This window comes from Notamacropus eugenii, chromosome 6 (assembly GCF_028372415.1).
Source record: "Notamacropus eugenii isolate mMacEug1 chromosome 6, mMacEug1.pri_v2, whole genome shotgun sequence".
Classification (NCBI taxonomy): Eukaryota; Metazoa; Chordata; class Mammalia; order Diprotodontia; family Macropodidae; genus Notamacropus; species Notamacropus eugenii.
Window position 1 is genome coordinate 178,610,816 of NC_092877.1, and position 12,403 is coordinate 178,623,218.

General features: G+C 33.6%; 1 protein-coding gene across 3 annotated transcripts in view; it reads right to left on the bottom strand.

The window, feature by feature from the left end:
* The window catches only part of ROBO1 (roundabout guidance receptor 1), a 1,297,074-nt gene that overhangs the window by 988,716 nt on the left and 295,955 nt on the right, over nucleotides 1–12,403 (bottom strand). The window lies entirely within an intron of this gene.

Genomic DNA, 12,403 nt, shown 5'->3' on the forward strand with positions numbered 1-12,403 from the left:
TGGAATATGATATTCTGTAAGGCAAAGGAACTGGGACTACAACCAAGGATCAATTACTCAGCAAAGTTCAGCAAAACATTTCAGGTAAGGAGATGGACATTCAATGAAATAAGGGATTTCCAGACCTTCCTGAGGAAAAGGCTAGAACTCAATAGAAAATTTGATCATCAAATGCAGGTTTCAAGAGAGGTATAAAAAGATAAACAGGGGAAAAAAAAAACCTTGTTACTTAATATGAGCAAACTGCTTACATTCCTACAAGGGAAGATGATACTTGTTAGTCTTGAAAATTGTATATTTATTATGAAATATAAAAGGAATATACACAGATACAGGGAATGGGTATAAAGTAAATGATATGATGATAAAAATATGATTTAAAGGGTACAAAGGGATTGTAACAGGAGATATGAAAAGGATGAGTCAGAAAATGGTCAATTACATTTTAAGGAAGAGGCACAAAATTGTATTACAGAAGAGGGAAAGAAGGGAGGGAGATGAACATTGTTAGATATTTACTCTTATCTGATTTGGCTCAAGCAGGGAACAACAAACTTAATTAATTATATAAATCTAACTAGCTCTGTAGACAGTAAGAGGGGAAGGAGGAAAGAAAGGGAAGGGGAGGCTAAAATGGAGGGAAGAGGTAATAAAGTAAAGGTGAGTTAAAGAGATGGGGGCTGAAAGAAGGAAGGGAATACTATGGGAGGTAGAGATCAAAAATTAAAACTCTATTGTGGAGGGGAAAGGAGAAGGGAGAACTAAAAGCACAAACAGGGAGAAAGAGGATAGATTGAAAGTCAGAGATATAAATCATAACTGTGAATGTGAATGGAATGAACGCTCCCATAAAATGGAGACAGAATGGATTAAAAACCATAATCCAACAATATGTTGTTTACAAGAAACACATTTGAAATGGGGAGATACACACAGGGTAAAAGTAAAATGTTGAAGCACAATATATTGTGTTTCAGCTGATGCAAAAAAGCAGGGGTAGCATTCCTAATCTCAGACAAAGCAAAAACAGAATTAGATCTAATCAAAAGAGATAAGAAAGGAAACTGTATCCTACTGAAAGTCACCATAGACAACGAAGCAATACCATTACTAAACATTTATGCTCCAAGTAGAAAAGCATCCAGATTCTTAGAGGAGTCGTTAAGAGAGTTACAGGAAGAAATAGACAGCAAAACTATACTAGTGGGGGACCTCAACCTCCCTCTATCTGAACTTGATAAATCTAACCTCAAACTAAATGTGAAAGAAGTTAAGAAGGTGAATAAAACTCTGAATCGGGTAGATATGATAGATCTCTGGAGAAAACTGAATGGGGATAGGAAAGAATACATGTTTTTCTCAGTGGTACATGGCACATATACAAAAGCTGACCACGTACTAGGCCATAAAATTCTCACAACTCAGTGAAGAAAGTCAGAGATAGTCAATGTATCCTTCTCCGATCATAATGCAATAAAAAATATATGGAATAAAAGGCCATGGAAAGATAGACCAAAAATTAATTGGAAATTAAATAATCTAATCTTAAAAAAAGTGGGTTAAACCAACAAATCATAGAAACAATCAACAACTTCATTCAAGAGAATGATAATAATGGGACAATCTATCAAATCTTATGGGATACTGCAAAAGCAGATGTTAGGGGAAGTTTTATATCATTGAATGCCTACATGAATAAAATAGAGAAAGAGGAGATCAATGAATTGGGCATGCAGGTGAAAAATCTCAAAAAAGAACAAATTGAAAATCCCCAAGTGAATACAAAATTAGAAATACTGAAAACCAAAGGAGAGATTAATAAAACTGAAATTAAGAAAACTATGAACTAATAAATAAAACTAGGAGTTGGTTTTATGAAAAAAACCAATAAAATTGATAAACTTTCAGTCAATTTGATTAAAAAAAGAAAGAAGAAAACAAAATTACCAATATCAAAAATGAAAAGGGTGAACTCACCTCCAACGAGGAGAAATTAAAAAAATAGACATTAATTTGCCCAACTTTATGCCCATAAAGTCAGCAATCTAAATGAGATGGATGATTATTTTTAAAAAAATATAAATTGCCCAGTTTAACAGAAGAAGAAGTTGAATACTTAAATAACCTCATTTCAGAAAAAGAAATTGAACAAACTTAAGAACTCCCTAGGAAAAAATCTCCAGGGCTGGATAGATTTATAAGTGAATTCTATCAAACATATAAAGAATAGGTAATTCCAATACTATATAAACTATTTGGGAAAACTGGGGAAGACAGAGTCCTTCCAAATTCTTTTTATGATACAAATATGGTTTTGATACCTAAACCAGAAAGAGCCAAAACAGACAAAGAAAATTATAGATCAATTTCTCTAATGACTATAGATGCAAAAATTTTAAATAGGATTCTAGCAAAAAGAATACAGCAACTTATCACAAGAATAATACAATATGATCAGGTAGGATTTATACCAGTAATGCAGGGCTGGTTCAATATTAGGAAAACTATTAGCAATATTGATCATATCAACAACAAAACTAACAAAAACCACACAATTACCTCAATAGATTCAGAAAAAGCTTTTGACAAAATACAACACCCATTCCTACTGAAAACACTGGAGAGCATAGGAATAAATTGAACTTTCCATAAAATAATATGCAGCATCTACCTAAAACTTTCAGCAAGCATTTATATGCTTTTGAGATAAGGTAGAAGCATTTCCAATAAGATCACAGGTGAAACAAGGATGTCCATTATCACCACTGTTATTCAATATGGTACTAGAAATGTTACCTGTAGCAATAAGAGAAGAAAAAGAAATTAAAGTAATTAGAATAGGCAAAGAAGAAACTAAGTTGTCACTCTTTGCAAATGATATGATGATATACTTAGAGAATCCCAGAGAATCAAGTAAAAAACTCTGAAATAATAAACCACTTTGGGAATGTTGCAGGTTACAAAATAAACTTACACAAATCTTCTGCATTTCTGTATATTACTAACAAAACTCCAAAGCAAGAGATGGAAAGAGAAATCCCATTAAAGCTAAAGTAGAGACTATAAAATATTTGTGAGTCTACCTGTCAAAACATACCCAGGGACTATATGAACACAATTACAAAGCACTTTTCACAAAAATGAAGTCAGATCAAAGTAAGTGGAAAAACATCAGTTGCTTGTGGGTAGGTTGAGTTAATATAATAAAAATGACAATTCTACCTAAATTAACTTACTTATACCATTCAAACTATCAGATAATTATTTTGTAGAGCAAGAAAAAATAATATTAAAATTCATCTGGAAGAACAGAAGGTCCAGAATATCAAGGGAACTAATGAAAAGAAATGCTAGGGAAGGTGGCCTAGCTCTACCAGATCTCAAATTGTATTATAAAGTAGCAGTTATCAAAAACACTTGGTAATGGCTGAGAAACAGAAAGGTAGACCAGTGGAATATGTTAGGTACTCAAGACACAGTAGTCAATGAATAAAGTAATCTACTCTTTGATAAACCCAAGTACCCTAGCTTCTGGGATAAGAACTCATTGTTTGACAAAAATTGCTGGGAAAACTGGATAACAGTGTCACAAAAACTAGACATAGACCAAAGCCTGACACCATACACAAGAATAAAGTCCAAATGGTACATGATCTAGGTATGAAGATTGATACTGTAAACAAATTAGCGGAACAAGGCATAATGTATCTATTAGATTTATGGAACAGGGAAGAATATTTGACTAAACAAGAGATAGAAAACATTATGAAGTGCAAAATGGATAATTTTGATTACATTATATTGAAAAGTTTTTGCACAACCAAACCCAATGCAACCAAGATTAGGAGGGCAGCAGAAAACTCGGAAAGAATTTTTGCAACTAGTATCTGTGATAAATGCCTCATTTCTAAAATATATAGAGAACTGAGTCAAATGCACAAGAATACAAGTCATTCCTCAGTTGATGAATGGTCAAAAGATATGAACAGGCAGTTTTCAGAGAAAGAAATTAAAGCTATCTAAAGTCATATGAAAAAGTGCTGTAAATCACTATTGATTAGAGAGATGCAAATCAAAACAACTCTGAGATACCATATCACACCTCTCAGATTGGCTAACATGACAAAACAGGATGATGGTAATTGTTGGACAGTTGGAACACTAATTCATTGTTGGTGGAATAGTGAGCTGAACCAACCATTCTGGAGAGCAATTTGGAACTATGCCCAAAGGGCTACAAAAATGTGTATACCCTTTGACCCCAGCAATGTTGCCTCTAGGACTGTATCCTCAAGAGATCATATAATGGGAAACGGTTCCACATGTACAAAAATATTTATAGCAGCTCCTTTTGTGGTGGCCCAAAACTGAAAATCAAGGGAATCTCTATCAATTGGAGAATGACTGAATAAATTGTGGTATATGAGTGTAATGGAATGCTATTGTGCTGAAAGAAATGATGAACAGGAAGACTTCAGAGAGGCCTGGAAAGACTTATATGACCTGATGGTGAGTGAAAGGAGCAGGACCAGGAGAACTTTGTACACAGCCACAACCACACTGTGCAAGGAATTTTTCTGGTAGACTTCGTACTTCATTGCAATGCAAGAACTTAAATAATACCCAATAGCCTGTTAAGGCAAAATACCTTCCACCTCCAGCCAAAGAACTATGGAACTCTATCACAGAATGAAGCAGATCATTTCTTTTGTATTATGTTTTGGTTTGTTTTATGATTTTTCCCATTCATTTTAATTCTTCTACACAACATGACTAAGGTGAAAATGTATTTAATAGGAATGTATGTGTAGAACCTATATAAAACTGTATGCTATCTCAGGGAGGGAGTGGGGAGGTAGGGGGTAAGGGAGGGGAAAAATCTAAGATATGTGGAAGTAATTGTAGAACACTGAAAACAAATAAAATGAAAAAAATAAATAAAATACATGGGATGACAAAAGAAAAGTAATAATGGGTCTTCCTATATTTTAAATATGTGTGTGTGTATGTGTATATATATATATATATATACATATATATGTATATGTATATACATATACATATATATGTATTTTTTTAAGGAGAAAAATAGCAAACAAGTATTTAAAATTTGACTACCAAAAAGTCTTGACTACATTATATTTATATGGTTTGATTATAGTACTTGACCCATAGCAAACCCCTATCAATATGACCTTGGGTTTTTGGATCCTTCCACAAGCAAAGATTATATAAATAAGTTGCAGAAACATTTTTTTTTCTTTTGATCAACTGACATCTTCAGTACTAAAAGTGAACCCACAATTTTAGTCTTGATTTCTTTTATAAGAAAAATATATTGCCTCTCCATTTTCTACCCAGAAAACTATCTCCCGTTTATTGTAGCCTCCTTCAAATTCATCTCTTCCTCTCTATTTCCACTACTAGTCTTTATTATTTTCTGGCTAGACTATTGAAATAGTTTTGTAACTGGGGTTTTTGCTTTAAGACTCTCTTCAATTAATGTGTTTTACAGTTGCCATCACCCTTATGCATAGATTTGATAATGTCACGCCTTTGCTCAAAATTCTGAGGGACTCCTGATTGCCTTAATCAGCAGGGGTGGAGAACTTGTGGCCTCCAGGTCACATGTGCCATTCTAGGTCCTTGAGTGTGGTCTTTTGACTGATTCCAAGTTTTCAGAACAAATCCTTTGATTAAGGGGATTTCTTCTGTGAAGTTTGGATTCAGTCAAAGGGCTGCATTTGAGGACCTTGGGTTACAGATCTCCACCTCTGAAGCATAGTGACTCTCTATTACACTGAGTAAACATACTGTTTTGATTGATATTCATGACCCTCCACAACTCAGTACTGCCCTTCTTGTAGTACCTGATACTCCAGACAAACTGCACTAATCATAGTGCTGCTTATACCTTCCTAGTGCTCAAACTATTCCCTATACTTGAAATATCCTCCCTTCCCCTTCATTTACTGTTAAATTCTGAGCTTATAGTTCAACTTTCTTTAATTGCTTGAACAGATCAAGAATGGATAAGGGGATGTCTACCTCCCGTTTGAAGGTGCCCCTGGACATATGTGTGTACATGGATATTTGATACTTATAACCCCTGGTCTTCCCATAAAAATAGAAAATAAAAAATGTATAATGGTTATTTCAACGTTCTTTGTTATTTGCCTTATCTATAAATATAAATTGTAGAGAAAAACAAATTTAAATCAGTGTAATATTAAGTATATATAAACTCTTAAAAAACCTCAGTCTCTTTCTTTCAAATATGCTGATAAAACTTAAAACCTAGTTGGATTCTAACCCATTTTTATTTTGAAGAAAGCTTTTCTAATAATTTTCTTGAATTCATTTTCAGTTTTACTGTTGGATTGCCAAGTATGATTTTATCATAACCTTCCAATACTTTGAAAGATTCTTTTTCTTTTTAAAATTTTTGGTTCATTTTTTATAATGGGTTTGCATTCCAAAACACATGGCAACAGATTTTATAGAAGGTGCAGAAATGTATTATGCAAATTAAAACTAGCCTCTGACTTAACCTTTACATCCTAGTCCCTCAAATAATCTATAGGGATTCAATTGAAATTTTCTAAATCAGTATCGGACTAACTTACTCATTCTATAAGTATGCTCTTTATATGTATTTTCTCTTTTTTGCTGATTCTAGTGAAGGATACCTCAGCCTCAGCTGCCTGGGTGAATTCTTTCAGTTATCTTAAGGCAACTTACAATGCACACTGGAATCATCTTGAGTATACTACTGCTGACATGGTCATTTTACTTACCAGGGTTTCCAGGAAGCAAACAAAAGAAGCTATTTGTTAAACAAGCTTTAATTAATTCACTTTGATTTTCCATGTCATTAAAAAAAACAACCCTCTAACTGTAAGACAAAACTGGAATTCTGTGTTCTTTTTGAAAGATGTGGTTTGGTCCAATGGGAGAGAAAAGTAGGTTATTTCCTTTGCTTGAAGAAAAGAAACATTTTACATTCATATGCCTATGAATACCAGTCTAAAATACCTTTTTGTTCTTAGTACAATTTAAATCTCTCCATTACGTATTATTTTATTTCTAATAGAATATAGGATTGCAGAAATTGTGGGGTAATGCATAATGTAGCAATCTCTCCAGCACAGAGGCAGAATGTGAGATCAATTTTTTTCTTTAATGCATTCCCCATTTTAACCCACAGTAACTAATTTTACTTGCCAGGTTTTTATGTCCTTTTATTGGGTATGCAGTTTTATTTATATTCTTGCTTGCTACTAATTATCACACTCTGCATAATTTATAATGTATTCCACTGATGTTGAAGTCTGAATAATGAAATCTGTCCATACAGACAAATCATTGATTGCCTTCCAATGAAAATGCCAAGGATAGTTGAAGTAAAATTTTTAAAGGTTTTGGCACTTGTACTTAAGGAAAGTTCCTTTCTTTTGTTCCAAATAAAAAAGAACAGCTATTGCCTTGAATTATTAATAGTAGCTGACATTTATATTTGCTTTAAGATTTTCAAAGCACTTTGCATACATTATCTCATTTGATCTTCACAGCGACCCTGTGAGATCAGTACTAGAGATATTATTATCCTCACTTTACATGTTCACATACTCCCCACACAGACTAGGGGCCAGAGGTCAGATTTGAATTCAAGTCTCTCTGATCCTAATCTAGCCTTCCTTCTGCTATTCCATACTACTCAGTTGTACAGTGCCCCACCCAGAGCTGATTGAGTTAATCATCCCACCTCCTTTTGCCCTGATTATTTATCAAAAGAGATGATCCTGATTGAATCTGTCTTAGTTATAAACTAGATGGGAAGAACTGAACATCCCCCTTTTCCACCTCCCTCCCCCCCCACTCCCCAGCACAATTAAAAGCATTTCAACTAGATGCAGGAGGAAATCTGTCTAGCTGGTTTGATGTATTTAATTCAAGCTCCATGGGACTTGTATAAAATAGGAAGCCATTTTGGAAGTCAGGTATTTTGTTTGCCTATCGTTATCAAGACATCTAGCAAAACAATATTTTGGGGGGTTAGTTAGGATCAGATTCAAACGTTTATTAGATTTTCCTAAAGATTAGACATTAATAATTAAAGGATTCACTATTCTGATACTGAAATACCTTTCAAAATGTTATACTTTAAAAAATATATTAAGTTCAATTCAATACAGCCATAGTAAGAGTATTCTGGAATATGAAGATCCCAATTTTTAAAGTTGGAAGGCACTCAAGAGATTACCACATATCCCTTTTTTCTTCTCCCTGATTTTATACCTAAAGAAAGTGACTCCCCACTCTTCCTTGTTACCACATCTCCACTTCTACTTGCCTTCAACCTTAGAAAAATAGGACATCATTCAGAATAAAATCCAATCAGGTGTATAAATGGCAAAACAAATAAAATATATTTTAAAATGCCATCTTCTCTCCAAAGTCATATCGTGGATTTTCCAAGTTATATTTCCTATCCCTGAACTAATATAACATTTTTTTCTTCTTTGATTGCACTTGTGGATCATAACAAGTATTTATATGCTTGCCTTATTTCATTGACTAAATTGCAAACTTCTTGAGGAGAAGGGGCATGTTTCATTCAGAGCAGTATAGCAGAAATAAAAATTGTTTTCCATTCAGAAGATCCAGGTTCTAGTCTTGTCATGAACAACTGATAACCTCATGAAAATGGAAAGAAAAAGATCTTAGATCTAGAGCTGTTGATTAATTGACTCTCCTATGTAAGTTTGCTTAGAGTGGCAGAAAATACAGAAAATGATACTAGTTGAAAGAATAAGATAAGCAATAGTTCAGAGTTCATGTAATGAACTGTAAAAGGAAGTGATAGATTCCAGATTCATCTTGAAGGAAATTCTTTCTATAATTCATAGGGAGAGAAAGAAGTCAAAGAAAATTCCAGTATAAATGTTACGTAAACTGATGTTCATTTCCACGTAAACGATGGTTATATCAATTTTCAAGGGTAGATTTTGTCAGACCAGTTATATTTTATACTCTATTCTTTTAAAAACAGAATATAATTAAGCAAAGGTCTTTAACTGAGTTGAATTCATTAAGGTTCAACTGTATTTACAATGATGATGAAAATTTTTAAATATTAGATCACAGAAAAACTAATAAAGTGCTCACAGAAGAAATATAAACAATCAAATCAAAAATAGGAAAGGACAGTGAAACTCATGTAACGACGGACTGTTAGATGTGAAAGGGACCTTTAAGATCGTCTGGTCCAAGAATACCGTTATATAGAGATAATGCTTTAAGGTGCTGTACGAGCATCATTTGAATAATACGTCTGTACTTTAAAAGGCAATAATTGATACCTTCTCCTTCTGATTGACTCTCTCTCATATGCTCCTAAAAAATCTTTACCCTTATTGCAGTCAGATGACTCATTGAAAGGTCTAACAATAACGACAACTATAAAAACAGCCAACACATAATTTAAATAACATGAGATCCTGATCTACTGATTTTTAAAATTGACTTTAAAAAACTTGCCAAAACTTACTACACTCTCAAAAGTTCTCCTCAGATGAGATAATTCTCAGGTGTACACCAGAATTATACAAGGTTCTATGTTAGATAGAACTAAGTTGGCAACAGTTCACTTTATTCAATTACCTTTATTCAATAATCTCTCAATATTGACATGAAATAAAGTGTTAAACTGAGATATATGCTTTTTAAATTTTGTTTTGGTTCTGTTTTGTTTTGTTTTGTTTTTTTTGCTATGGATGATACTTCACATAAAGTCCCTAAAAAAATGTTTTCTTATTTATGGTGAAGGGTATTCAAATGCTCACAGTCAAATATGGCCTCATGCTAATTGAACTGAATCCAGGAACAGAATATCCTCTGTGAGTGAAGACCATAAAATTTCAGACACTAAGCTAATACTGCACACTTTAAAAGGAAGTGAATGAAAAATATATATTCCCTAGAATATAACCTTCAATTGAATGGGCAAACCAAAATGCTTTATTTTACCTCATGGCTTACTAGCTATCTGAGGATGGATTTGAACTCAGGTCTATCTGACTTTAGGCCCAGTGCTTGATCCACTGAACCATCTAGTTACACTGGCATTCCAGTAGGAGGACAAGAGGTCTTTTAGCACATTGAAGAGATTCTTTATGGAGGAAAATTTATGGAAAACATGAACAAAGTTCTTACAGAATGAAATGTCATAAATGTGTTGTCATTATAGGTTGCCAACATTAAAGATATAATATAAAATAAATAACAAGTGCAGCAAAGAGTTTACCTCCAGTGAGAAGTACAAATTTGGTGTTATATGGATCTTTCAAAAGTTCTATGCAATTGTAACTTTCCTGCTTCCTTGCAAGTAGGGAGAAAGTTGGTCACTTAGGAAGTTAGGAGTTAGGAAGTTAGGAAGACCTGTATTCAAGTCCTCTAAGTCTGCGATTCTGTTATTCCAAGTCTCTGCCACATACAGTCTGTGTGATGTTGGATAAGTCATTTATCAATCCTCTACCCCTCATAAAACCACTTCTCCTCAACTATTTAACACTAAAAAAGCTGCAAAGAAGTCATAGATCTGCATTGAAAAGAGAGGTTCCTCATCAGGAACCAACTGATACAAACTAATTTTTTTTTTTTATCAAATCACACAGGATTATGATCCAGTTTTATAAATATTTTTCTGTTCTTTGGACACGGCCAACCACCTCACAAAGCTACCTATTTTAGTGGTTTAAGATTTGAAAAATCATTTTTGGAGAACTCAAGGTCCATCTGGAGCTAAGAAGTCAAATAATTAAGTAAATTTGTACTCCCAGCTGAGCTTAAACTCATTACTCCTGAAATACCAACCAGGCATTCCTTACTGTGCATCACAGTGTTTGATTAAGATCTTTGGAATTTTATAGGTGCTAAATTAACCACTAGAGGGAAGTTATATTGGCAACTGAATCTAAGATTATATATATATATGGAGTTGGGGGCAGTTAGGGGAAGAGGAATACAAAATATAAGAGTTCTGCCTTTTGGACAAAGTCCACTTCTTAGGCTAAGGTCTATATGTGCATATGAAGTGACAGGGGAATCACATTTAATTTGCTATGGGTCACATTCTGCCTCTAGTTGCTTATGTATATTTCTTGCTATAGTCAATAAGAGTTAGCTTTGAGTATCCAAGGTCAAGATAAAGCTCTCCCTGTTTTGCTTTTTCAATAAATCTGTAATGAGCAACTATTGTTCTTGGTGTCAAGTTAATGTGGCTTAATATTTTGCCTAGGAAGAGTAGTTTTTGAAGTTTTATTCTATTTTGTATAATAATAAAATTAATACACACTACACATAAATGTACTTACATATCTATACCCAACCTATATCTCTATCTCTATCTCTATATTCTTCTCAATCCCTCCCACCCAATTAAATGTATTGTTCCTTAGCTGTTTGCTTTACCTGAAAACAAACAAACAAAAAACATAGTGTTAAAAATTATTTAGGATCAAGTTATTGCTTTACTGTCTGGTATGCTGTTCTAATATCTCTTTCTAAATAGAGTGCAAGTTTTAGGCAAAGATCTGAACACAGAAAGTGGCACTAATCAAGAAAAAAATGTTTTACTCTGGGTGAAATCATTTGGTGTCTTGGCAATTTAGAGTCTGTCACGATTAAAATCTTTGCAATATTTTGCATAAGAATCATAAACTAATTGCTTTCCAGGTAATATTCTATAATGTTGTCATGTTCTCAGGGTTGTCCCTAGTGAGATGTGACATCAAGGGCAAATTACACAGTGTAGCCTCCATCCCTAACCTATAATATTTTTGAACAAATTATAATAACATTGGATCATAGATATGAGAGGTAAAAGGGAATCGAGAAATAACCCAATGCAAAACTTCTGTTATGTAGTTACAGAAATTGTGACTCAGTGTAGTGAAGTGACTGGCTCAAGGTCATGTAGGGAGTTAGTGGCAGAACTGACTCTTGTAATTACTACATTCTTGTCTCCCCAAGGCAAAACTGAAAGACAATGTGTTACAAAGGAAATTATGCAGCTTTTGTGATATGTGTAGAAAAATGAGAGGGAGCAATCTTCAAAGCTTTTCCCTGTTGACTTGATCTTTCAGGAAGTTATCTACAGAGTATGCTGGAGCCACCTCCAACCAACTCAAGCTCAGATTGGGAAATATTTATTGTGGGCATTGACAACTCTACACAGCAAACTGTACAACTCAGGGCATGATTTGTTGTTTTGTTGATTGTCTGTGTTTAAGAAAGCATGGAGAAAATGTTATAAATGCAAATTAAACTGAAAACCATGTTTGTTTGGAAATTCGGTTGTTAATGTTTACTGATACATTCCTTTCTATGTATGTGAGACTCA